Source organism: Eptesicus fuscus, chromosome 6 (genome assembly GCF_027574615.1).
Source record: "Eptesicus fuscus isolate TK198812 chromosome 6, DD_ASM_mEF_20220401, whole genome shotgun sequence".
Lineage (NCBI taxonomy): Eukaryota > Metazoa > Chordata > Mammalia > Chiroptera > Vespertilionidae > Eptesicus > Eptesicus fuscus.
In genome coordinates this window covers 61,207,094-61,234,173 of record NC_072478.1, presented here as the reverse complement: position 1 = coordinate 61,234,173, position 27,080 = coordinate 61,207,094, and the positions used below count along the sequence as shown (strand labels likewise).

At 40.2% G+C, this 27,080-nt stretch overlaps 1 long non-coding RNA gene across 1 annotated transcript in view; it reads right to left on the bottom strand.

The window, feature by feature from the left end:
* Positions 1 to 547: 547 nt before the first annotated feature.
* LOC129149329 (uncharacterized) overlaps positions 548 to 27,080 on the bottom strand; it is an 88,775-nt gene continuing 62,242 nt past the window's right edge. Inside the window, exon 3 of the long non-coding RNA XR_008556243.1 lies at positions 548 to 584. This is a non-coding gene — a long non-coding RNA (uncharacterized LOC129149329). The remainder of the gene's footprint in view (positions 585 to 27,080) is intronic.

Sequence of the window (27,080 nt, the reverse complement as noted above, 5' to 3'; positions counted from 1 at the left end):
AACTAACCAATTCAGAGCCATCCTCCCTTTACTTGGTCTGTGCTCCCGACAGGTGCTATTCCTCTGCCTTTATCATCCAAGGGCCAGGTGCAAGGCAACTGGGGACCACTGATACACCCCAAAACCCATAAAAATTATTCAAACTAGTCAATCCTAACTGCTCATCCTTCTCTGCTTTGCCTTTCTTTTCCTGTGGAAGCCCCAATAAAGGTGGTAGCCTAAACCTTCCCCTTGATTCTGTCTTCTGCCTCCTGGCCAACTGATGTCTTTCCCAGGTGGCCCAGCATATCGTGTCATGCCTCCTTTCTCTAGGATCTCTGAGTAGAATAAACTTTGATGTTTCCTGAGCCTCTCCTCTGTCTCCTCTTATGGCTTCACTTGACTATGTCATAAAAAAACACAAAGCACAGGCGATCAGCAGATTATAAGTAGTATCTACTCATTTTACTAGTATATACGAACTTGTGCAAAATTACTTAACCTCCTCCCTGGGGAAGAGATGACTCTCTGGAAGTGCTGTACAAGAAAAGTAATTGTACTTACTCAGAGCAGTGGCTCTCAAAGCAGCTTTACATTGCAATCACCTGAAGAGATTAAGAACAAAAACAGAAGCAAATGAATACATATTCAATTAAGTAAAACTAGAACAATTAAGTCAAAACTCCTAGTGACAAAACCTGGGCAACAGTGATTTTTTGCAAGATATGCAGGTAGTATTGAAAACATCCCATGTAATGGAACTAGAGATGTGATTATCATAAACATCTGTGTTTGTTTGTTTGTTTGTTTAAGTAAGTCTTCATTGCTCCATAAGTGACAACAGTTAGGTGTCTGACTGTAGACATAAGACATTGAAGGTAGACCTGATTGCATTTAAAACTATTCTGGTCACCAGAGTGGAACAGCGCCAGGCTGTCTGTTTAGGGGCATTTTCTGGGTCCCAGAGCAGAAAAGGCATAATCAGATCAATGTATGGTGGCCTTATAGAGTTGAGAAACTGCATCTGGGGAGACTATTATGAAATCAGACATAAAAATATTTAACAAAAGTTTACAAATTCATTTGAGTAGTATTAAAAACATTAATATATCATGAAAAGGTTCCTCCCTGCCCCCCAGGAATTCAAGCTTGGTTTAGCATTTGAAGATTATGTGTATATATAATTTATCATATTAATAAAATAAAGGAGAAAAAGCATAGATTGGGATTATTAGATACATAATTAACATATGACAAAACTCAATGTCCATTAATGATAAGAACTGTCAGATTAACCAGGAATAAAAGGGAAATTTTCCATTCTGATAATGGACATCTTTTAAATACCTACTTCTAACTTTATACTAAGTTATAAATGGCTGTTTTCCCCATTTAGGAAGGCAAGATGTCCATTCTCACCACTTCTATGTAACATTTTCCTGAAGGTTCTAGTATAAGAAAGAAGAAAAATAATTTCAAAGTATGTCTTTTGCAAAGGATGATGTAAAAATGTTTTCTTTCATAGAAAGCAAGATTTAACTGTTGATGGAATAGCCACAGAAATCTAGAAAAAATTAACTGCATTGTCACACACTGGCAAATAATCCTATCTAATAAAAGAGTAATATGCAGATTGACCATCACTCCAACACACAAGATGGCTGCCCCCATGTGGTCAAAGATCCTGCCCCCATGTGGACACAAGATGGCCACCACAAGATGGCCAGCAGGGGAGGGCAGTTGGGTGGGACCAGGCCTGCAAGGGAGGGCAGTTGGGGGCGATCAAGCCTGCAGGTGAGGGAAGTTGGGGGCAACCAGGCCTGCAGGGAAGGGCAGTTAGGGGTGACCAGGCCTGCAGGGGAGGGCAGTTAGGGGCAAATAGGCTGGCAGGGGAGCAGTTAGGCATAAATCAGGCTGGCAGTGGAGTGGTTAGGGGCTGATCAGGCTGGCAGGCAGAAGCGGTTAGGGGCAATCAGGAAGGCAGGCAGGCAAGCAGTTGGGAGCCAGCAGTCCTGGATTGTGAGAGGGATGTCCAACTGCCCCTTTAGGCCCGATCCCACTGGGTCCCTCGAGGGGTCCCAGATTGGAGAGGGTGCAGACTGGGCTGAGGGACACCACGCCCAGTGCACGAAATTCGATCTCAGCTGGTTTGCCCTGAAGGATGTCTTGGATCAGAGTGGGGGTTCCCTTGGGGTGTGGGGCTGCCTGGGCGAGGGGCCTGTGGTGATTTGCAGGCTGGCCATGCCCCACTGGGATAGGGCCTAAACGGGCAGTCGGACATCCCTCGAGGGGTCCCAGATTGGAGAGGGTGCAGACTGGGCTGAGGGACACCACCCCCATGCACGAATTTTGTGCACCAGGCCTCTAGTCATAAAATAAAATAAAGTAAAATAAAAATACCACTTTAAATAACATAAAATGACAAAATACTCTCAGATAAATTCAATACAATATATAAAAACTGACATACTAATAATTTAAAATATTTCTAATAATATAAGACCTAAAAGTTATAGTATCCAATGTCATAGATTGAAATAAATAATACTGTGAAGTTCTTAGTTCTCCCCAAATGCATCCACATATTCAGCATAATCCCAATAAAAAACCCTTTAAACTTTTTGTTTTGTTTTAGTAGAAGTTGACAAACTGATTCTAAAATTTGTATGGAACTGTGAAGGCATAAAAAAGCTAAAATAAAATTAAAATAAAACAAAGTTGGAGAAATTATAGTAAGATATTTTAAGACTTACTTTCAGGGTATCAAGTGTGTATTCACACTAGGATAGACTTATAGATCAAATGGGACAATTCAAAGAGTATAAAAATATACTATAAAATCTGCCTGTATCCTTCACTCAAACCACTATATTCTAAGCCTTTCCCCAAATCATGTTACTTGATTTCTGACATTGCTGCCATAGGCAAGGAATAATCTTTTTACTAAATAATGGTGGGATAGATATCCAAAGAAATGCATCTCAACCACTCCCTCATTCTAAATAGTTATTAACTCATGTTGGGTCATATACTTAAACATAAAAAAAGATAAGACTGTAAAAATCCTAGAAACAAATGTAAGAAATATTTTTCTCCAATAAAGGGTAGGCAAAGATTTTTAAAAGAACTCAAAACACAAGGCATAATATTTATATACTAGAGGCCCAGTGCACAAAATTCATGCATGGGAGGGGTCCCTCAGCCAGGCCTGCACCCTCTCCAATCTAGGACCCATGTTCGACTGCCGGTCGGACATCCCTCTAGCAATTCGGGACCACTGGCTCCTAACCACTCGCCTGCCTGCCTGATTGCCCCTAACCCCTCTGCCTGCTGGCCTGATAGCCCCTAACTTGCTCCCCTGCCGGCCTGATCATCCCTAACTACCTCTGCCTCAGCCCCCGGCCTAAGCCACAGTATGGCCTCCCTCTGCGGGAGGTGACCTGGCGGATCAGGGGAAGGCGTCGCCCCCATTACCCCGCTGCTGCTGCCACTGCCAGCCTGAGCCTGGGCCCTTCATAGCGGCGCCTCGGCCCTTCACAGCTGCCCACAGCTGCCTGAGCCTTGGCCCTCGCAGCTGCTGTGGCTTTGTCCAGAAGGACGTCCAGAAGGTCGTCCAGAAGACATCTGCCCTAATTAGCATATTACCCTTTTATTAGTATAGATAATATTTACATGCATATATGTGTTTGTGTGTGGGTTTACAAATATGGTATAAACCCACAATAACATACTGGCCAGTAATAAAGAACAAACTGCCTGGCCAGTGTGGCTCAGTTGGTTGAGCATTAACCCACAAACCAGGAAGGTCACAGTTTGATTTCTGGTCAGGGCACATGCCAGGGTTGTGGATTCAAACCCCAGTAGGGGGCATGCAGGAGGCAGCTGATCAATGATTCTCTCTCATCATTGATGTTTCTATCTCTCTCTCCCTCTCCCTTCCTCTCTGAAATCAATAAAAATAGAAAAAGAAAAAAAAAAACTTGTGAAGAGAAACCTGGTCTTCCTTACTGCAGTAATAGATTAAGGTTGGCAAAAACATGCCACACACACACTACCATCACCCCCTTTGCCCATGGCAGACATCTAATAGATCATGAAATTGTCCTACTACTAGTATGTCTTAAGAGAGTCCCTTCCATTCAAGTTGACATCTCTGATAGATTGCTATAAATGGATATAGATGACCCTTATATCTATAACCATTATATAAAATTTTTGCTTCTGTAGTTATGTGAAAAAAACATCCAATGATGTTTAAATTGAAAAATACAATTAAAACAAGGATAAAAACTAGTCAATGTGTGTGGGGAGAGGAATTCTGTACTTTCCACTCAATTTTGCTATGAACCTAAAACTTCTCTATAAAAAGTTGGTTGTTTAAAAAAATTTAATATAGTGAAGATAAAAACTGTACACATGACCAAATAAAAAATAAGATGATTTTGTGTCAAATTAATAACAATTATAATTAATTGAAAAGGATAATGTGAATGAGTCCTAAATAACTGAACTCCAATAAAAAGAGCAGAATAGTCAAATTTAAGACACTAAGAAATTGAAAAAAAAAAAAAAAGTAATCTCAAAGAGGTAGCTACAGTTGGAAGCAGGACAGTATTCTGGGGTTGTGAACCTTTTCTCAGAGACAACCAGCCTCTCTAAGCTGAAAGAGATGGCAGTTATCTGCAGACTTTGAAATTAGACTCCACACAAGAAGTAGGGTCCAAGGCAGATTTTTCTCCATTTGGAAAACTAAGAGCCAACAGCAAACACATTTGGCCTTTTAAACACATTTGTTTTTATTTGTCAGCTTGAAACCTCAGACAACTAGCCAGCCTTTAAACAGAGAAGGCAGGGCAGTCACCCCCAAGTATCCTCAGAGCTCACCTTTCTGTGCTCATTTCTGGGCACTCACTTCCACAATAGCAAAGTACAAACATCAACCATGTCTATTGCATAAACTCATGGGCTAAGTATACAGTTGAATCGGAGTTGAGAGCTAGTTTTGAAAAACTAAGTAAGCAAAGAGGTGTTTTCCTTTCTTCTTTGATTTCCTTATATAGTATTGAGGATATTTTCCTTGACTCCAACCAACAGTTAACATTTTAGCCTTAAATATAGCAAATATAAAACTCTTCTGGTTCCTTTTAAATATGTATACTCTCATAAACAAAACGGTTCTATTTAGTACTCATTCTGTGCCTTTTACCTACACGTGAGCATTATGTCTAGAATAAGATAATCCATATGAAAAGCAGATTTTATTGCTTTGGGTATATTTGCCAAATGATTCTAAAAAGAAAAATATGATGCGTTAGATGGATTTATGGGGCAAATAATCTACTCTTGGCAATAGGATGCTAAGAAAAGGCTGGTTTAAAAGTTAAGAAGCTCATAATGCCAGCTCAGAATTTATAGCTAACAATTTTATAGGCCAAAGCCACTATACAGGCATCCTTATCCTGCATGCGAATAGGATTACCCTTCCCAACATTATCCTAATGTGGAATTAAACTGTCAAGTTGGCTTGCTTGTCGCATGGACTTGTGCATAAGATGAATGTAACTCTCAGCAAAGTTTAATATTGCTCCATCTGTTAAGTGCCTTTTTCTTCTAGAAATACAAAACTAGAAACACATACATGCACATCATCTCTATTTAACTATTTAGTCATTGTGGGTTGACGTACTGAAAAATATAACAACAGCAATCCAGATCAATAATTATTATAAATTTAAAATTTTCAATTTATTTTTTTAAATTGTAGTTTTTAAAATGCTGATATAATTTGAATGATTGGTTTTTAAGTAAAACTGAGGTAAGAAGCATCATCCAAAAAACCAAATACAAATCATATATGTTTGGGAAATGCCTATTAAGTATTTGCCATCGATGTCAATCTCTAATAGCAATAAACTTGCTTCTATAACTAAACTTCTTTTCTTTGATCATTAGGAAATCTTTGGATCCTTTTAAGTATTTTGTGTTCTGTTCATAATTCATCGCTGTTGGTAGAATTACTATATTTTAACCGTGATCATAGTGGAAAATTGCAAGGTTGAAGAGAAAATTATTAATTGTTGAAATAGCAGTTGCTTGATAATTTACTAATCTGAATCACACTGAATATAGGAAAAAATAGCTATAAGGACCTAGTTTCCTCTAAGATGAAAGACTTAGAAGAGTTGATACTTTAAGGTAGTAGAATCACAAGTTTGAACTTGCTTTTTTAGGGAGAAACTTGTAATTAAGCCTTTTTCCATAATTACTTACCTAATTTTCAAAAATATGTTTTTATTGATTTTTAGAGAGAAAGGGAGAGGAGAGAGAAATACTGATTGGTTGCCTCCCAAATGCACCCCAACCAGGGATCAAACCCATAACCAGGGATTCCTGATACCAGGAATCAAACCAGCAACATTTTTGGTGCATGGGATGACACTCAAGCAACTAAGCCACACTAACCAGGGGCTTAGCTAAATTTTTAATAGGTATTTTTTGTTCTATTTATTTCATTTTTAAAATGGAAAATTTTCACCATTATTTCACAAAGATAATAATGTATCCCTAATCCATAAATATTTTCCTTGAAATTATTTCCCAGAAGGCATAAGCATAGCTCAGTAGATAGCTGGCCCTTATTTTTAAAGAAAAGCAATATACTCATGAGTATTTTGTTATACTAAATCTAGAAGAAAAGCTGGTCTTTCCTTTCTCTTCCCATCTTTCTTATTTTTAGAAGAAATATTGCCAAGTAATAGGAATTTATGAAATTACATACTGTTAACATTTCTCTGACCATATTTAGATAAAACAAACAGAAGTAATTATGTAGATTCTAATGAGCATCTCTTTGTGACTAAATTCCTAAATTTTTGATCATTGGAACTGATTTATGAGCCAATCAATTGTGATAGTGTACTAAGAGATTTTTTTCTTCTGAGTACAGTATTACAACAAAGTAATTTTTACTATATAAGTTGGGGGAGATAATTTATAAAAACTTTAATATACATTTTCTTACTCATAGGTAATACAATATACTAGACACATATCCTATATAATAAAGAGGGGCAATATGCAAATTGACCCTCTTGCTCTCACATAAGATGGCCACCCCCGTGTGGTCAAAGATGGCCGGCAGGGGAGGGTTGTTGTGGGTGATCAGGCCAGCAGGGGAGGGCAGTTGGAGGTGATCGGGCTGGCAGGGGAGGGCAGTTGGGGGCAATCTGGCCAGCAGGGGAGCAGTTAGGCATTGATCAGGCTGGCAGGGGGTTGGTTACGGGGTAATCAGGCTGGCAGGCAGGCGAGCGGTTGGGAGCCAACAGTCCCAGATTGTGAGAAGGATGTCCAACTGCCGGCAGTCAGACACCCTCCGAGGGGTCCCAGATTGGAGAGGTTGCAGGCTAGGCTGAGGGACACCCCCCCCCACCCCCGCAGGACACAAATTTCGTGTACCGGGCCTCTAGTAAAATCATAAAATCAAGGATTGGGAGCAACCACACAAACTGTTTAATGGTTAATTCTGGGGAAGAATATGTGATTGAGAAAAGAGGTTAATAAAATTTGTATGTAGGAGAGTATTGTATTGTACTGTATATATAGTGTAACTGTATTTTATAAAACAATAGTATATAAAATGTTTACTTTTTCATTAAGAATTGTTTAATGCAAAAGATAGCAAGCCATCTTTACTTAATTTTTTTTTTTTCTTATTGCCACTAGCTAGCATCCATTTAGCTGGTAAAAGACATACCTACTTCCCTCCTTTTTATTCCAGTATATCTTTTAAATCATACTGTTTTTTATACGTATTAGAATGTCTAGAAAAAAATTTATAACACCTGTGCAGTTATTTTGACATTTACTGTTATAATAATTTGATATTAGCTTTATCTTATGAAATTATCATCTAAGAATTCATTAAATAGTAGAGCCAGCATTAGTTCTGAAAAGTGCTGCTAAGCAACAACAAAAAAAAAAAACAATGGAATTCAATTAGGTATGTTAAATTTCTATGAAAAAGGTCAAGTTTTTTATTTAGGTAGCTTTATTTTAGACAAAGTAAAAACGTTATTTGGGGCCCAGCTGGTGTGGCTCAGTGGCTGAGTATCAACCCATGACCCAGGAGGTCACAGTTCAATTCCGGTCAGGAAACATGTCTGGTAGCAGGCTCTATCTCAATCCCTGGTAGGAGCCTTGCAGGCAGCTGATCTATGATTCTCTCTCTTCATTGATGTTTCTATCTCTCTTCCCTTCTACCTTCTTCTCTCTGAAATCAATTTAAAAAATATCATGAGGGAAAAAATACATCTAGGAGATGTATGTGCTGTGATTAGAAATCACTATATCCTAAGACTGCATTTCTCCATTGCCTTTTCTATAGAAAAATTATTCTTGAATTATATTAGGCTCAAATTTTGTAAACGTTTAATTATGTAATATACAGAAATGCATTTCTTAAAATAAAATACATTCATCCAAAATCTCATTATTTGAATCTTTTACAATGAGAAAAGTACTATTTTATTCTGCAAATAACCACCAAAGAAAGCAAAAATGATCGTTACAGAAATTTTAAAAATATAAAGAGATTTTTAAAATACTATCAGTAACACTACCCACCAGAGATAAACATTGTAGGTTTCCATTCAGTATATACATATTAGAGGCTCAGTGCACAAATTCGTGCATGGGTGGGGTCCCTCTGGGTGTCCTGCAGGGATGAGGCCGAAACATGCAGTCCAACTCTGCCTGCAGCTCTTACCTACTGCTCCTGCTCATCCCGACCCCACTGTGCCTGCCGCAGGCTCGTGCCCAATCAGTCCTGATTGAGTGAGGCTTGCGCTGCTGCAACAGTGCTCACAAGCCATGAGCCCTGCGTCTGGCGCCCTCCCGAGGGGAGTGGCCTGTGGAATCAGGCTGAAACTGGCTTTCCGACATCCCCTGAGGGGTCATGGATTGCAAGAAGGTACAGGCCAGGTTGAGGGACCCCACCGGTGCACTGTGGGGCCTAGGAGGGATCGTGGGAGGGCTCCAGGGTATGTCTGGTCCATCTCACTCAGTCCCGATCAGCCAGACACCAGCAGCAAGCTAACCTACCGGTCGGACAATCTTCCACCTGGTGGTCAGTGCACATCATAGCGACTGGTCAATCAGTTGACTGTCTGCTCCCTGGTGGTCAGTGCACATCATAGTGAGTGGCTGAGCAGCCTTAAGATATTATTAGCATACTAGAGGCCTGGTTAACAAAATTTGTGCATGAGGGGTGGTCCCCTCAGCCCAGCCTGCACCCTCTCCAATCTGGGACCCCTCAGGGGATGTCCGACTGCCACTCTAGACCGGCAGTCAGACATCCCTCTCACAATCCTGGACTGATGGCTCATAATCGCTTACCTGCTTGCCTACCTGGTCACCCCTAACTGCCCCCGCTGCCAGCCTGGTCGCCCCTAACTGACCCCTTGCCTGCCTGGTCACCCCTAACTGCTCCTCTGCTGGCCTGGTCGCCCCTAACTGCCCCCCTGCTGGCCTAGTCACTCCTCACTGTTTCCTCTGCCAGCCTAATCGCTCCCAACTGCCCCCCTGCCAGCCTGGTTGTCCCCAACTGCACTCCTCCCACCAGCCTGATTGCCCTCAACTGAACCCCCCCCCCCGCGCCAGCTTGGTTGCCTCTTACTGCCCCCACTGCCAGCCAGGTCGCCCCCAAATGCCCCCTCCCTGCCGGCGTGGTCACTCCTAACTGCCCCCCCTCGCCAGCCTGGTCACCCCTAACTTCCTCCTCGGCCAGCCTGGTCGCACCTCATGGCCCCCCCACCAGCCTGGTCACCCCACGCATTTAACTGACTTACTTAAATCTGGGACGCCTCTCCACAGCTGTGCCCCACATACCCGAAACCACCAGTCCTCCACAGAGCAAGCAACCCGTCTTTTGCAAGGGATAATGCTTTGTTTTGTTCTGGTTTTGGGCTAGGGAGAGAACATTCTGGAATCTAAGTTCTCCATTTATTAACTTTCAATTATTCATCCACCTGTTTTCAATCCCACCTACATTCCGTCTTACATCCCTTATCTGCCTTATTTTCAAATTGTGTTACCAGCTTTCATCTGCTATGATATTCTTTCTACTCTCTTACTCCTGTATTGAATAACTATGAACATGTAACAGATTAGTGCAAATTTTTGCATATTAAAACAGCAAACACTGATCATCTCAAAGTTTCTGTGGGTCAGAAATTCAGAGGTAGCTTAACTGATTGGCTCTAGCTCAGTGTGCTTTAGGAGGCTGTGGTCTAGATGTTGGGCAGTGCTAAGTTACCTTGACTAAAGCTGGAAAATCTGATTTTACAATGGCTCATTAACATGGCCATTGGCAGGAAACCCAGTACCTAAAGGGCTATTCACAAGAGAAGCCTCAGTTCCTCACTTCATGGGCTTCCCATTAGGCTACTTGAGTGTCTGCACTCAAGAACTCACTTTCCTCAGAGCAAGTCATCCTTTAATTTAATTGCAGTGTCGTTTGGGGAGGTAACTGCATGGCCCAATCTGCATGGTTCAGTGGTTGAGCGTCGACCTATGAACCAGGAGGTCACAGTTTTGATTTCTGGTCAGGGCACACATCCGGGCTGCAGGCTAGATCCCAAGAGGCAGACAATCAATGATTCTCTCACATCATTGATGTTTCTATCTCTCCCTCTCCTTTTCTCTCTCTGAAATCAATAAAAGCATATTTTTAAAAAAGACATAACTGCATGTGTTCATATATTGAGCTCTGGACAAAAAAAAAAAAAAAAAAAAACTATGCCATTAAGCTGTTTCTTTTTACTTTGTTCTTATTTCAAATGTCGTCTCTCCTTATGTCTATGTGTCTATAAACTTTTATAGTTTTGGAAAAATCAATGTTAATGATGAAAAACTCATCATATCAAATATCTAGCAATCTATATATACTAGATAATCTTGTGAATTTTTGTATTTGTCTAAAGTTTTTCAAAAAGATATTTTGGTCAAACTCATATCACTTTTAGAACACGTTTCCTTTCCAGTGGGGTAAAGTTTCTTAAATCAAAATGTAGTCTAATAATGGCTGAGAAATGATCCACATTTTTGCCACACAGCACTCAATAAATTTCAAAGGTAAATGATGGTTCTCACTGTTTCTGTGTTGACTATTAAGAATGTGTGTGTGTGTGTGTGTGTGTGTATGTGTGTGTGTGTGTGTCTAAATGTAGAAATTCACTAAAATGTGATAAATTGCATTTTCATAATAAAGAGTTTCAAAACATTTTTTCACTTTAGTATGCAATGCCTCAATAGACAATAATTTTTTTCCAAAAAGCTTACAAGTAGAGATGAAGTTAGAAAATACCATAAATTCCATTATTTCAAGGCAGGAGGTTTTGAACTTTAAATTTACATTAACTTAGTAACTACTTGTGTAAGAGCAAAATTATTTGTTTTGTGATAGTTTATTTGTTCATATCAGAAAATGCAAGCATCTTTCAGAAAATTATCTTTTACAGGGTTCTAATTACTACTGGGAAAACAAGACAGAAATTATACTATTAATGATATGCCTGGTACACACTGATTTTTTAGACTTTATAAACTAAAGTGCAAATGGTTTCTTTGTTTGGGAATTTAGACTGTGATTGTTTAAAAGCCCTGAAATCTCCTGGTGCGCACCAGAATTAAGGCCCCTATCTCTGGTTTTCAGTGGAGCTCAAATGACATATCATTTTTATCTTCTTCCAAAATAAGACCTTTCATCATTTTGGTATGATTTTTGCTAATTTTGTCACTGAAACCCTAACAATTTATACCTGGTGATGGGATAGAAGAAGTAAAAAAGAAAATAAAACATACTTAGTATCATTATGGCTACCTCAGGTGGTATTTAATTAAAACAAAAGGAAATCACAACCAGATACAAATGAATATAGCAACAAGATAAGTGGATTCTGGCAAATTTGCTTTAATAGTTTTGTGATTAAAAAATCACACACATTCATATGTAATAATGTTGTAGGTAATATATGACAACAATAATTAATATTGTAAATGGTTACCTACATTTAGGTACTATCCTAAACATTTAATTCTGATGATAAGCTTTTATGTATGAGTCATTACCTCCATTTTAAAAAGAAAACTGAAAAACAGAGAAACTGCCCAGCATCACACTGATACTTTCCAAACGGAGCCAGGATCTGAACCTGGACAGGTTGACTGCTGAGCCTAAGAATCATTTGTTTTCATACAGGTCAGGGTTTTTCAACCTCAGCACTACTGACATATCGGGATGGATAATTCTTTTTTGTGGGAGACTCTCCTGTGCATTGCAGGATATTTAACAGCCTCCCTGGATTCTGTCCACCTCTTATTTTGGCAACCAAAAATGTCTCCAGGCATTGCAAATGTTCCCTGGATGGCAAATCCGCTCACAATTGAGGACTGACAATATAGATTTATCTGTTCTATATTTAATGCTGTTTTATAGTAACTCATAACTACGGTAAATAAAATGATGCCATATAGATGGGCTTAATATAAAAATATGTTTTAAAAATCGAATGGACTTATCAATCTTTTTGTTAATCAGATATATCACATTCTTATGTTTTAAATGTCATTAAGGAGAAAAATAAAGGTAATATGAGAAGAAACTAATTTGAAAATGGTATTATAAACAAAATTGGGGGTTCTTTTAGGAGATCTTAAGAGGGAGACTGAAGACTAATACAGTCAGGGGAGCTGCATCTGGTGCAGCAGAGAACAGAATCTTGTGGGACAAATAGAAGTCAGAGCCCCAGGGAAGACTGAAGAGCCTGTCTCCACTAAAAAAATTCAAGTTCATTTTATTTTTTAAGTCAGCTAATTACATTTTTCCCAAACAGCACTCTCAAGAACACTAATTTTTTAGACCAGAAGTAGATTTTCTAAGAAAAGAAGTTGTCAAGTGAATAGGCCTACAATCAAGAGAACTAAACATAGTAAAATGAATTTGAACCATAAGATTTGATGACAAGATAAATGCCTGGTAAGTCAGAGTAGTGGTGCCTTCCATGCTGTGTGAAGAAGCCCAAGACTTGTCTTAAAATACAAGCCATTGCCCGGCCAGCATGGCTCAGTGGTTGAGCATGGCCTTATGAAACAGGAGGTCAGGTTCAATTCCTGATCTGGTCACCATGCCCGGGTTGTGGGCTTGATTCCCAGGATGGGGCCTGCAGGAGGCAGCCTATCAAGGATTCTCTCTCATCATTGATGTTTGTCTCCCTCTCCCTTCTTCTCTGAAATAAAAAAAATATATATATATTAAAAAGTACAAGCCATTAACCATGTATGTTATAAAAGGGTAGCATGATTTGATTTGCATTTAGAATTTTTCATTCTTTGAAAAATTTGGGATAATTGGGAGGTTGGTTTGGAAGATAGACTGGTTGCAAAAAAGCTGTGAAATAACCTGGCTAATACAGATGACAGAATCACAAAATTACAGGGAGACTTGGAGAAAGATTCAATACTAATGTTAATAGAGGTAACATCCAGTTTTGGAATAATGAAGTGAATGCAGGTGAGGATTATGTGAATAAAATTCTAAGCTGACTCCCAGATTTCTTGTTTTAGAAACTAAGTAGTTGGAAGCATTCCCAGTAGATATAAGGGAGGAGGGGTAAGTGAGAGGGGATGGATGCTGAATTCACAAATAACTAGATGTGGACACAAAAGTGTTTATCATGTAAAAGTCTAATTTTAGCTTTCTCTTTGCCTTATTATGATGCAAAATAAATTTTCAACAGTGTTTAAGCAATTTTCAACCTTAGCTTGGCACCGGCTTGTCCCATTGGCACTCTTTCAGCTTGCCCTGGCTTCAATGCCAATACTGCCAGGGTATACTTGGCAGCCACAGGATCCAGGTTCCAAATTGTTAAATGATTCTGTTCCACCTTCTTTTAAAGAAATTATTTTACAAGCTAACTTTACTTCCTATTTGGTGATATAAAGTGAATTTCTGTTACAGATTTTTTCCTAAAAGTGAAAATTCAGCAATTCTATTATTTTACTGGAGATTCTGTCCATTTCACACACCCCAATCACACTCTCTTCTGTCCACTACTCAATCCACTGAAAAATTAGCCCTTTCAAAAAATATAAAAAATGTACCTGGAAAGCCATCCTCCTACAAGCATCACATCAGTAGTGCTTGTTTGTTTCACATTGGGTTCCCTAGAAACAGGTTCTGAAACAGGGAGTCCTGTGCAGAGTGCTTATTGTGGTTACCTAGAGTATATCTAAAGTTTTCCCCTTAGTTGCAGGGTATGGCAGATATTCAAAGCCATACTCTTTCCTCCCAACACTTCAAGTGTCCACAGTCTCAAATGAATAAATAAGGAGTCCTAGGAGGTCTCCATCGTCTGGTTGGGCTAGGATCCAATGCCTTGCAGCCTTCACAGTCTCTGGTGTTTTCTCAGCTTTTGGCCCTCCTGAAGCCCATTGAAGCAATGGTTCTCTACTAGCCTTCTAGTCATCTCCTCTGCACAGTGCAAACTGCCCCTCAGTCATGAAAACATGGAGAACCCCATGCAGATTTTTGAGACCTCTCTCTCTGCACTCTCTTCTCCCCAGTACCTGCCCTATTCGTTTCCACCACTTCAGCTGCCCTGAATTCCAACATTCTCCCTCAGCTCAGTGAGGCTGTTGTACTGTGATTTGACTTCTGCCTACTGCACTGTGGTAGGTTTCCCAGCCAGAAAGCCTGAGTGCACGTGGGGCTCAGCTTGTTTGTTCTCCTTTTCTCAAAATCACAATCATCATCTACCTGTGATCCAAAGCGCAGAAGCATTTGCCTCATGTCTTTTCTGCAATTTAATTCTGTCTACACTGAAAAGGCAAGTTTGGTTGCATCCTATATAATAAAAGGCTAATATGCAAATCAATTGAACAGCGGAACAACTGGTCGCTATGACTCCCACTTACCACCAAGGGGCAGACACTCAATGCAGGAGCTGCTCTCTGGTGGTCAGTGCGCTCCTACAGGGGGAGTGCTGCTCAGCCAGAAGCCAGGCTCATGGCTGGCGAGGGATCCCAGACTACAAGAGGGCGCAGGCCGGGCTGAGGGACCCCACCAAGTGCACGAATTTTGTGCACTGGGCCTCTAGTTTAATGTATAATAGTGATAAGATAAATTTTGAATTCTTCAATTTTAAATAAAATTTTCAATTTTTATCTATTTGAAAATAAACTGATATAAAAGTTCCACTATAATTTTGAAAATATTATTTTTCAGAAAATATCTGGAGTATTATTTATATGTGTAAAAGTATTAGACAAATATTTTATTCACAATTACATTAAATGCTTCTAGATGGAGAGCATGTTATTAGTTTATATTATTTCATTAGAAAGTCATCATCCAAATACAGCATCTTCCTACTACTTTAATGGACAGTGTGTCAGTCAAGCTATGTCCCTCCATTTACACACTAGTAATGTGGAAATTATTATTACAGATGGAGAAGCTCACAGACATATGATCACAAAGAGATACACTAGCATAAGAAAACCATGACATACAGAAAAACATTAAATGTGCTAACGGAGTACTCCTTTTTAAATATAATTTGAGGGCAGGCCTGCATTTCCCACTACATTCTCAAAACTAAGTGGCAGCCTGATGAGTTGCATTAAAGTAAAAGTCAAGTAATAATGACAAGATTCCTTCTATTTCACTTTGCCCCTGTTTGACATAAGCTGGATTTATGCAATGTCACCAACCATCCATCAATCACGCATGCAATGTCATCACAAGGAGGAAATGGCTAAGTAAAGATATCTTTTTAAAAACGCAGAGTAAACAAGAAATAAAACCAGCTACTAGGAGGTATACATTGAGAAGACATGGCCCAAATATTCTTATTTGAAGCACTTGTATTTTAAGGACACAAAACATTGCTGATTTCCCCGCTGCATCATACATTTTAGTCCCAGAGTAGTTTTGCTAACATACTACAGTCTGCATTATTTTTGCTTCCCAAGAAAACCTAGAAGAGTTATTTTTCTTGAATAGCTCTTATCTTATTGGTAAGCCATGGGCAACCATGCTATAAATATTACTGGTTTCATGAACTTTCATGAACTTGTTGTCCGTCAATATCTTTGCTACCAACGCAAGTCAATTTAGATCAGATGAGGATAATGACAACAATGATTTAAAGATTAGCTAATATTCTTACATACCCAAACTACTTTTAAGGTACATAAAACTTCAAATTTATAAAAGAAAGTACTATTATAATCTACAGAGCACCTTTTCAACTGCTAGAATTTCTTGGGTTTCTGCAGTAAAACTAAGGACATTAAGAGATAACTATTCAGAAATAAAGTGAGTGACTGTTTTTAACATCTTCCCTCCGAGTGACAACAGACAGAATGAACAAAAGCAATCATTTCAGTATAGACTCAGGAAAGATATAGGTTGGCATGAGGAGACAAGAAATGAAAAGCACTGGAGACACTGAACAAGACCATGATACTGCATCACACCATAAGCATTAACATTTGTTTAGAGAGGAAGAATTGTAAGTCAATATAAAAAACATACTGTGATTTTATATATAGTAGCCCTTCACACGAATCCATGTGCCAGTAGCTCTCGGCAGAGTCTGGCTGCTCCGTGCCCACTGCCCAGAGGCTCTCCATGGCCCAGAGGCCCATCCATGGCCAGGTGGGGAATGCTTGCCTCATTGATGCAGCAACGAGGCAAGCATTCCACCAGGCCACTCATGCTGCCCGCTCTCAGCAGCCACGTCCTCCCAGGACTGGGGGACTCCAGAGGGGCTGAGAGGACTGGGCACTGCCAATTTGTGGCTATAGGCACCTCCATCTTTGTGACGAAGTGACGATTAATTTGCATGTTACCCTTTTATTAGATAGGATATATATATATATACACACATATGTATATATACATGTATATATACATACATACACACACACACACACACACACTAGAGGCCTGATGCATGAAATTCGTGCAAGGGGCTCAGTCCTCGCAGCCATGGCGGCTTGCCTCAGCCCTCGCAGCCCCAGCTTCATCCAGAAGGTAGTCTGAAAGGACATCCAGAAGGACGTCAGGAAGGTTGTTCGGCTGTCCAGTCTAATTAGCATATTATGCTTTTATTATTATAGATATATATATTAGATATGCATATCTATACTTTGTAGTTATTTTTCATCTTTAAGTTTAAATAGAAATAAATTTTACTACATAGTATGATTTAATTGTTTTATTTCCAAATATTTTTAACTTCATAATACTTGATGTAAAAATGTATCTGCTTAGTATACTTGAAAAGATAGTTGCATATGCGTGATGGATCCACAGAAAGTTGCAATCCAGTACCAGGTGGTTGAAGAGAGCAGCAAAAGGAAGAATACCATGTCTTGTAGGTCGGTTCTTTCTACATCTAGATAATGAAGGAAGCCAAAGAGAAACCCCTGAAACAAGCAGATGCTGATTTCTGAACCAGTGCCTGGAAAACCCATAGGTACATGTGTACTCACACCAAAAACGATTTAGAAAGACACTTTAGAACCATTTTAGCAAGCAATGAGTTTGATTTCCTTATTTATTTTAATAGCATTTAAAAGTAGTGTAATGACATACCTCAGAACAAAAGTTGCACACAAGAAGATATTGCAGGGATGGAAAAAAAATCCATGAAAATGGTAAAGAAAAAAAAGCTGGAGTAGCAATACTTATATCTGACAAAATAGACTTCAAAATGATGAGACAACAAAGGTCACTACATAATACTAAAAGTATTAATCCAACAAGAGGATATAACCCTGGTAAACATATATGCACCCAATATAAGAGCACATAAGTATATAAAGAAAACTTCTAGAGGACTTTAATGGTGAGATCAACAACAATACAGTCATAGTAGGGGACTTGAACACCCCACTGACTTCACTGGATAGATCTTCCAGACAAAAACATAACAAGGAAACAGTGACTCTAAAGGGCACACTGGATCAAATGGATTTAATTGACATTTATAGAACATTTCACCCCAACACAGAAGACTATACATTCTTCTCAAGTACACATGGATCATTCACAAAGATAGACCACATGTTAGGACACAAAACAAGTCTCTACAAGTTCAGGAATATTGAAATCATATCAAGTATCTTCTCAGATCACAGTGAAATGAAATTAGAAATCAAGTACAGTAAAAGCACCCAAAAACATTCTAACACATGGAGTGGGATTTATTCCAGGGATGCAAGGCTGGTACAATATCCACAAATCAATAAATGTGATACAACACTTGAACAAATTGAAAGACAAAAATCACATGATCATATTAGTAGGTGCGGAAAAAGCATTTGACAATATCCAACACCCATTTTTTCTTTTTATTCTTTAATATACTTTATTGATTTTTTACAGAGAGGAAGAGAGAGGGATAGAGAGTTAGAAACATCGATAAGAGAGAAACATCGATCAGCTGCCTCTTGCACACACCCAACTGGGGATGTGCCCGCAACCAAGGTACATGCCCTTGACCGGAATCGAACCCGGGACCCTTCAGTCCGCAGGCCGACGCTCTATCCACTGAGCCAAACTGGCTTCGGCCCAACACCCATTTTTGATAAAAACTCTCAGCAAAGTGGGAATAGAGGGAGCATATCTCAACATTAAAAAGGCCATATATGACAAACATACAGTCAACATCATACTCAATGGGTAAAAATTAAAACCATTACCCTAAGAACAGGAACAAGACAGGGATGCCCACTTTCACTACTCCTGTTCGACATAATTGTTCATGTAAGAAAATACTTTGAACAATTATATGCCAATAAGCTGGACAATGTAGGTGAAATGGAGGAAGTCCTAGCCACAGCAATTAAATAAGAAGAAGAAATAAAAGGCATCCAAATTGGAAAGGAGGAAGTAAAACTCTCATTATTCACAGATGACATGATATTGTACATAAAAAAACCCTAAAGACTCTGCCAAAAAACTGCTAGATTTAATAAATGAATTTGCTATTGTAGCAGGATACAAAATTGAGGCTTTTTTTATATACCAATAATTAATTCTTAGAAAGAGAAACTAAAGAAGCAATCCCATTTACCACTGCAACAACAACAACAACAAATTAAGATACTTAGGAATAAACTTAACCAAGGAGGCAAAACAACCTGTATTCGGAAAACTACAGGACATTGCAAAAGAGAAAGAAGAAGATATAAACAAGTAGAAGAATATACCGTGTTCATGGATTGGTAGAATCAACATCATTAAAATGTCCATACATCCCAAGGCAATCTACAGATTCAATGCAATACCTATTAAAATACCAACAGCATATTTCACAGAGCTAGAACAAATACTCGAAAAATTTATATGGAATCAAAAAAGACCCCAAATAGCTGCAGCTATTTTGAGAAAGAAAAAGGAAGTTGTAAGAATCACAATACCAGATTTCAGGTTATATTACAAAGCCACTGTTATCAAAACAGCCTGGTACTGGCATAAGAATAGGCATATAGATCAATGGAACAGAACAGAGACCACAGAAATCGACCCAAGCCATTATGCTCAATTAATATTTGACAAAGGATGCAATAGCATACAACGGAGTCAAGAGAGTCTCTTCAATAAGTGATATTGGGAAAACTGGACAGATACATGCAAAAAAAATGAAACTAGATTACCAGCTTAAAAAACCATACACAAGAATAAAGTCAAAATGCATAAAAGACTTAAATGTAAGTTGTAAAATCATATAAATCCTATAAGAGACCATAGGCAGCAAAATCTCAGACATCTCTCATAGCAATACGTTTACTGATACATCTGCTAAGGTAAACTAAGGAGAAAATAAACAAATGGGACTACATCAAAATAAGAAGCTTCTGCATAGTAAAATAAACCATCAACAAAAGGAAAAGAGAGCCCACGGTATGGGAGAACATATTTGGCAATGATACATCTGGAAAAGGGTTAATATCCAAAATATATAAGGAACTCATACAACTTAACAAAAGGAAAACAAACAATCCAATTAAAAAATGGGCAAAGGACCTAAACAGACACTTCTCTAAAGAGGACATACAGATGGCCAAGAGACAAAAGGAAAAATGCTCAAAGTCACTGATCATCAGAGAGATGCACATTAAAATGACAATGAGGAATCTATCACCTCTTACCTGTCAGAATGACTACCATCAACAAATGACAAGTGCTAGCAAAGATGTGGAGAAAAGGGAACTCTAGTACACTGCTGGTGGGAACGCAGACTGGTGCAACCATTATGAAAAACAGTATGGAGTTTCCTCAAAAAATTAAAGATGGAATTGTCATTTGACCCAGTGATCCACTTCTAGGAAAATATCCTAAGAAACCAGAAGCACCAATCAGAATGTATGTATGCACCCCTATGTTCATAGCAGCACAATTTACAATAGCTAAGATCTGGAAACAACCCAAGTGCTCATCAGCAGATGAATGGATAAAAAAGCTGTGGTACATTTATACCATGGAATACTATGCAGCAGTAAAAAAAAAAAAGAATATCTTACCCTTTGAGACAGCATGGAAGGACCTGGACAGTATCACACTAGGTGAAATAAGTCAGTCAGAGAAAGACAAGTATCACATGATCGCATTCATATGTGGAATCTAAGTAATGAAATAAACTAATGAACAGAGTGGATCCAAAGACATGGAAGCATGGAACAGAGTGTGGAATCTCAGAGGGAAGGCAGGAGAGGGTGGGTGGGTGGGAGATAATCAACTAAGACTTTGTATGCATAACCCATGGACACAGACAATAGGATGCTGAACGCCTGGGGCAGGAGGGTGGGGTGGGTGCAGGCTGGAGGGGACCACTGCAGGGGGAAAGGAGGACATTTGTAATACTTTCAACAATAATTATAAAAATACAAGTTTAAAATGTTTAAAAAAATAAAAGTAGTGTGATAACATAAAAGTAGTGTAATGATACAAACATACACTGAGTGGCCAGATTATTATGATCTCTGAATGCATAATAATCTGGCCACTCAGTGTATATCCTATCTAATAAAAGAATAATACGCAAATTAAGTGTGACTCCACGACAAAAATGGCGGTGCCCATAGACACAAGATGGCAGCGCCCAGTGCAGCGCGATCAGCTGCCCCCCGCGGCCCAGGCCCTGGGTCCGGGTGGCGCCCGCACACAGCTGACGCGAGCAGCTGCCTGCCACGGCCCGGGCTGTGGGTCTGGGCATTCGAGGCACGTACATGGCCGGCGCAATCCTCTCCCAGCCCCAGCCTGGGCCTTGGGCCTGCAAGGTGCCCCTGTGCATGGCTGGTGCCATTTGCTGCCTGTCCCTGCCTGGGCTGTGGGCCTGCGAGACCCAAGGGCTGCCTATACACCTCCCCACCCTCCTCAGTAATCAGCTCCCATCTGCAGCTGGGGGGTGTAGGCCTGGGAGACAGCCGCACCCCCCAGAGCTATTCCCACCCAGAGGCAGCCTGGGGTGTCAGGCTGCACCACCATGGAGTGACCCCACACACACACTATAGCCTTGGAACTTCCCTTGCTGCCAGCCAAGTGATTGGAGATGGGCGGTGATATCTGGGCGATGCTGCCCAGCAAAACTTTCCCATTGGGTAGAAAGTTCTGACCAGGTTAGGGAGGTAAATGGGTTTTATTTAAAATCTTTAGAAACCACAATGGAAATGTCTGAGGTAGGGTTTCACATTGAAAGTAACTTACAACTAATTTCTGAAGGCAAACGGGGACATTGCAGTTACATTACTGGAGAGTACCCCAAGGTCCGGAGGTTGGCTCTGCAGCGGCGGTGGCGGGTGCTCCCCACCCTGGTTCCTCAGCACCTTGGGCAGGGCTTGAGCCCACCCAGGAAGGCCTTTTCCCCTACAGTTTTCACCAAGGCAGGGAGGTTTTGTAGACATGAATAAGAAGTGCCCACGCACAAGTCTTGAAGATGCTGGGGCCGGAAGAAATGATAATCAAACCAGGAAAAGAGCAAAACCAGAAACACCACCGATTCCATCATAGATCATCTTTTTCTTCAGATGACTTTGTGTTTCCCTCTTCTTTGTCTTCTGGAAGCAAGACAGATTCAAGTACTGATGATTCTACCAACGGAAAAGTTAAGAGAAAGAGAGGACAGAAAAGGAATAAAAGGAAAAAAGAAAGGACAAAAGTTGAAACATCAAGAAAAAGAAAGAAGGAAAAAAGTAAGAAACCACCACATCATATCACCTTTCTAAGGTCTCATGAAATTCCTGTTTAAGTTTATTTTATGACACTTTTAGTTTGGGTTTACATTTTTACTGGTTTGTGAAGACCACGGCAGGTACACTGTCCAATATGTTAAAGAAAAAATCCCTATCTACTAAAGAGGAAATATGGAGGGGAGAGCATTTGGGAGTGACCGGGCTGTCAGGGGAAGGCAGTTGGGGACAACTGGGCCAGCAGGGGTACAGTTAGGCATTGATCAGTCTGGCAGTGGAGTGGTTAGGGGGTGATCAGACTGGCAGGCAGAAGCGGTTAGGGGCAAACAGGAAGGCAGGCAGGCGAGCAGTTCGGAGCCAACAATCCTGGATTGTAAGAGGGATGTCCGATTGTAAGAGGTGTCCCAGATTGGAGAGGGTGCAGGCTGGGCTGAGGGACACCCCACCCCCGTGCATGAATTCCGTGCACCAGGCCTCTAGTTCTATATAATAAAAGGCTAATATGAAAATTGTCCCCTTGACCAGGAGTTTGACCAGCAGGCAGGCCGGCCAACTGCCCATGTCCCCTCCCCCTGGCCAGGCTGGCTGGACCCTACCTATGCATGAATTCATGCACCAGGCCTCTAATATATATATCTACACTAATAAAAGAGAAACATGCAAATTGACCATCACTCCGCTACTCCCACCAGCCAATCAGGGGGGAATATGCAAATTAGGATGAAGATGGTGGCCACCCAACTGCTCCAGGCATAGAGTGGCCGGTTGCGGCAGGACGCCTTCTATGAGAGGGAGGGCAGGGGCGAAGCGATTTATAGGAGTGGCACTCCAGCCACAGCGAAGACGAAGATAAAGATGCCAGACCCCAGCCTGAGTCTGCAGCAAAGGCGGCAGACTCCGGCCAGAACAAAGGCCTGGGTCCCAGGTGCTGGAGGAAAACTGGTGCTGTAAGCCAAGGGAAGGAAGGCCTATTGCACGAATCTCTTCGTGCATCGAGCCTCTAATATATATATATAAAATCTCCTATCTAATAAAGAGTAATATGCAAATTTACCATCACTCCAAGACACAAGATGGCCGACCCCATGTGGACACAAGATGGCCACCACAAGATGGCCTGCAGGGTAGGGCAGTTGTGGCCAGTTAGGGGTGACCAGGCCAGCAGAGGAGGGCAGTTAGGGGTGGCCAGGCTGGCAAAGGAGGGCAGTTGGGGGTGACCAGGTCTGCAGAGGAAGGCAGTTGGGGGTGACCAGGTCTGCAGGGGAGAGCAGGGGTGGGCAGTTGGGGGGGGACTAGGCCTGCAGGGGAGAGCAGGGGAGGGCAGTTGGGGGGGACTAGGCCTGCAGGGGAGGACAGTTGGGGGGACCCAGGCCTGCAGGGGAGGACAGTTGGGGGGGGACCAGGCCTGCAGGGGAGGGCAGTTGTGGGGGGGCCAGGTCTGCAGGGAAGGGCAGTTAGGGTTGACCAGGCCAGCAGGGGAGGGCAGTTAGGGTTGACCAGGCCAGCAGGGGAGGGCAGTTGGGGGCGACCAGGCCTGCTGGGGAGGGAAGGGGCAATCAGGCCGGCTGGGGAGCAGTTAGGCATCGATCAGGCTGGCAGGGGAGTGGTTAGGGGGTGATCTGGCTGGCAGGCAGAAGTGGTTAGGGGCAATCAGGCAGAGGGCGATTGCCCCTAACCAGAGGGCGATTGCCCCTAACTTCTGGCTCCCAACCAATCAGGTGAATGGTTGGGAGCCAGCAGTCCTAGATTGTGAGAGGGATGTCCAACCACCCGTTTAGACCTGATCCCACTGGGATCGGGCCTAAATGGGCGGTCGGACATCCCTCAAGGGGTCCCAGATTGAAGAGTGTGCAGGCTGGGCTGAGGGACAACGCCTCCCCCCGCACGAATTTCATGCACCGGGCCTCTAGTATACACACACACACACACACACACACACACACACACACACACACGCACTGAGTGTCAGATTATTATGCGTTCAGAGATCATAATAACCTGGCCACTCAGTGTATACTCTGTTCCTTTAAATGTTCTCCAGGTCCTCTCTTTTTAAGACCCTAATTCTACACACGTATTTCTAAGGGAAAAAAATTAGTTTTATATTAACAAAGAAATGTGACCATTTTCTCATTCATACTTCCGTGTTCTGGCTATTACAAAGAAATATGATGACAAAGGATCTTGATTTTAGGGGGAAAATGGTGAAAACCAATCTTTTTTATGTTGGTGTTACTTTTGGCAAGCATTATAAAAATATATATGTATTTGGATTCAAATATGAAAGCACAGAGTCTGATTTCAGAAGTCATTGTTTGCTGGTCAGAAATAATTTTTTAAAAGAAATATAGTTTTACTAGCAATTATAAATCACTTTATCAAAATCCCCTAATATAATCCCTAGTATTTTCACATTTTTCTCATAAATGTTTATCAGATTCACTGTAAAACTCTTTAAACTGCATACTTTGAAAAAAAAAAAAAACTGGCTTCATTTTCTTATGTACTGTCATTAAAAATAAAGAGGGGGAAAATAAAAAAGCAAATAAATTAATTTTTTCTACAAAAGTTTATAACTTTATCACATAAATTAGAGGCCCGGTGCACGAAAATCATGCTCTTGGGGGGGTGAGGGGTCCCTCAGCCCAGTCTGTGCCCTATCATTGTTTGGGAGCTCTCAGGGGGCATCCTTAGTGCTGCTGCAGAGGCAGGAGAAGCTCCTGCCACCACCGCTACGCTTACTAGCCGTGAGCCTGGCTTCTGGCTGAGTGGTGCTCCTCCTGCATTGAGCATCTGCCCCCTGGTGGTCCGTGTGCGTCATAGCGACCAGTTGTTCTGCCATTTGGTTGATTTGCATATTAGCCTTTTATTATATAGGATTAAAATAGCTTATTAATGGTTTTATTTCACTTATTCTTCATTTGTATATACCTCAAAAAGCATTGAAAGGGAAAAACACTGAATATTTATATATAATACCTTATGCCAGTCACTATTTTATCTACTACACTACAAAAATAGCAAAAGCCATGGTTTCTTTCACCAATGAACTCCTAGTCTACTGTTTGGGAGAGCATTTGTTTTGCAATATCATATGAAAAATATCAATTTCTCTAATAAACTTTCTATCTACCTTTGGTCAGAAATATAATGTCTAATAATTGTATTATGGAAGTCACAACTGACTTTTAAAATTCCTAATCTAAGAAAAAATTATTATTTTTATTCCATGAGGAAAGTTTCATGGTAGGGGTCATACTTAAAATTTTCAGAAAGTGTTGGTGTGCTCTCTGTATGATCGTTACCATGCAGAGTCTCTGTGTCACTTAAACGCTGTGCCCAAGGAGGTATTAATTTGCATAGCTGGAACTGAAGGAGTCCGTCTGTATACTCAGTTTATGTTTAGAGGTATTACAGATTGTGACGGATAAAATCAGAAACATCAGCCATACATGTTATGTGATTGTTGTACAAACAAAACTACAGGTGGCTTATTGGCTTGTTTTCCTCATCAGATGGTTCATTTACCAAGACCTTCCTTCTAAAACATTTAAAGTGACAATATACCATATGATCATTCACTATAAAAATACTGACTCTGTAATGAAAATGTTTTGTTTGTAAATTCATTTTATTTTCTAATCTTAGATAAAAATTACATTTTTTATACCATTGCCATTTGTAGTTTTTGCATCACATTTCTTTTATATCTCTGGACACTGGCTACTGGCTAACTGCATTCCTATATAAAGTACCCAGATCTCATTTCAAGGCAAGATAGAATGACTTTAGAGATTTTGATAACTCTTCACTACTCATTCCCGTTCTATTTTCTGAAGGAGCTGGCCACGTCTTCATATAGATGTAAAATTGCCTATCATCTCACTGATCCATATTTTCATCTTCCTTACTTTAAGAAAAATAGTGCACAGTGAGCAATATCAATTGTTCATGATTTCCATGAAGAAATAAACGTTTTAATTTTATTTTTGTGACAGTGAGTTCTTTCTTAATAGTTTGTTTTTGATAGTAGCATCATAAAACAAACCCACTATTGGAACAGTTAATGTGTTTAAAGTTGGTTTCTATGAATGTAAAGTTTCATTCTTTCATAATAAAAAGTTCATATTGTTGAATTTAAAACAGATGAATAATGTAGCATGGATTTAATGTGAACTGATTTGGCTTGTATAACATATTTTTCTCACTACAGATTATAGCATTTTACATTCATGAGAATCTTAACCCCAAAGCAAAGGATCTGGTGTCTATGTTTTTCATTAAGATGGTGTTTCATGTAACAAAACTCTCCCTAAAAACCCTGGATCAATATCCACTTAATAGAAAATAAATGCCACACATATTATTAGCATTATGTCTTCTGACATCACTTGTCACTGATATGTAACCAAGGTGAGGCGCTTTATAGTCACAAAGACACAAGGTACCAATGATATGCCATTAGTCATGAAAATAAACCATCTTACTATCAAGGGTATTGTCAAAGTCAATACTGTGACTAAGGATTAAAAATAAACCCTATATTTTATTTTCCTGTATCTAAACTTAAAATTATTGAAATTCCAAGATCAATCTTCATTAGTTTGATCTCATGTACCTTATTATACAATTATTAACCTTTTGCACTCGGATGTCGAGTGTGACTCGACATGGTTAGCATCGGCAGCAGCTCTTTTTATACTCTTTGAATGTATCAATAATTTGAAATATAAAAAAATCCAAATAAATAAGTTTGTATGAAAAGAAACTCCAGTTTTTATTCTACTGCCACACTTTGTAAAATCTGGGGTATTTAAAAAATTAAATCCCGAGTAGAATAAAGG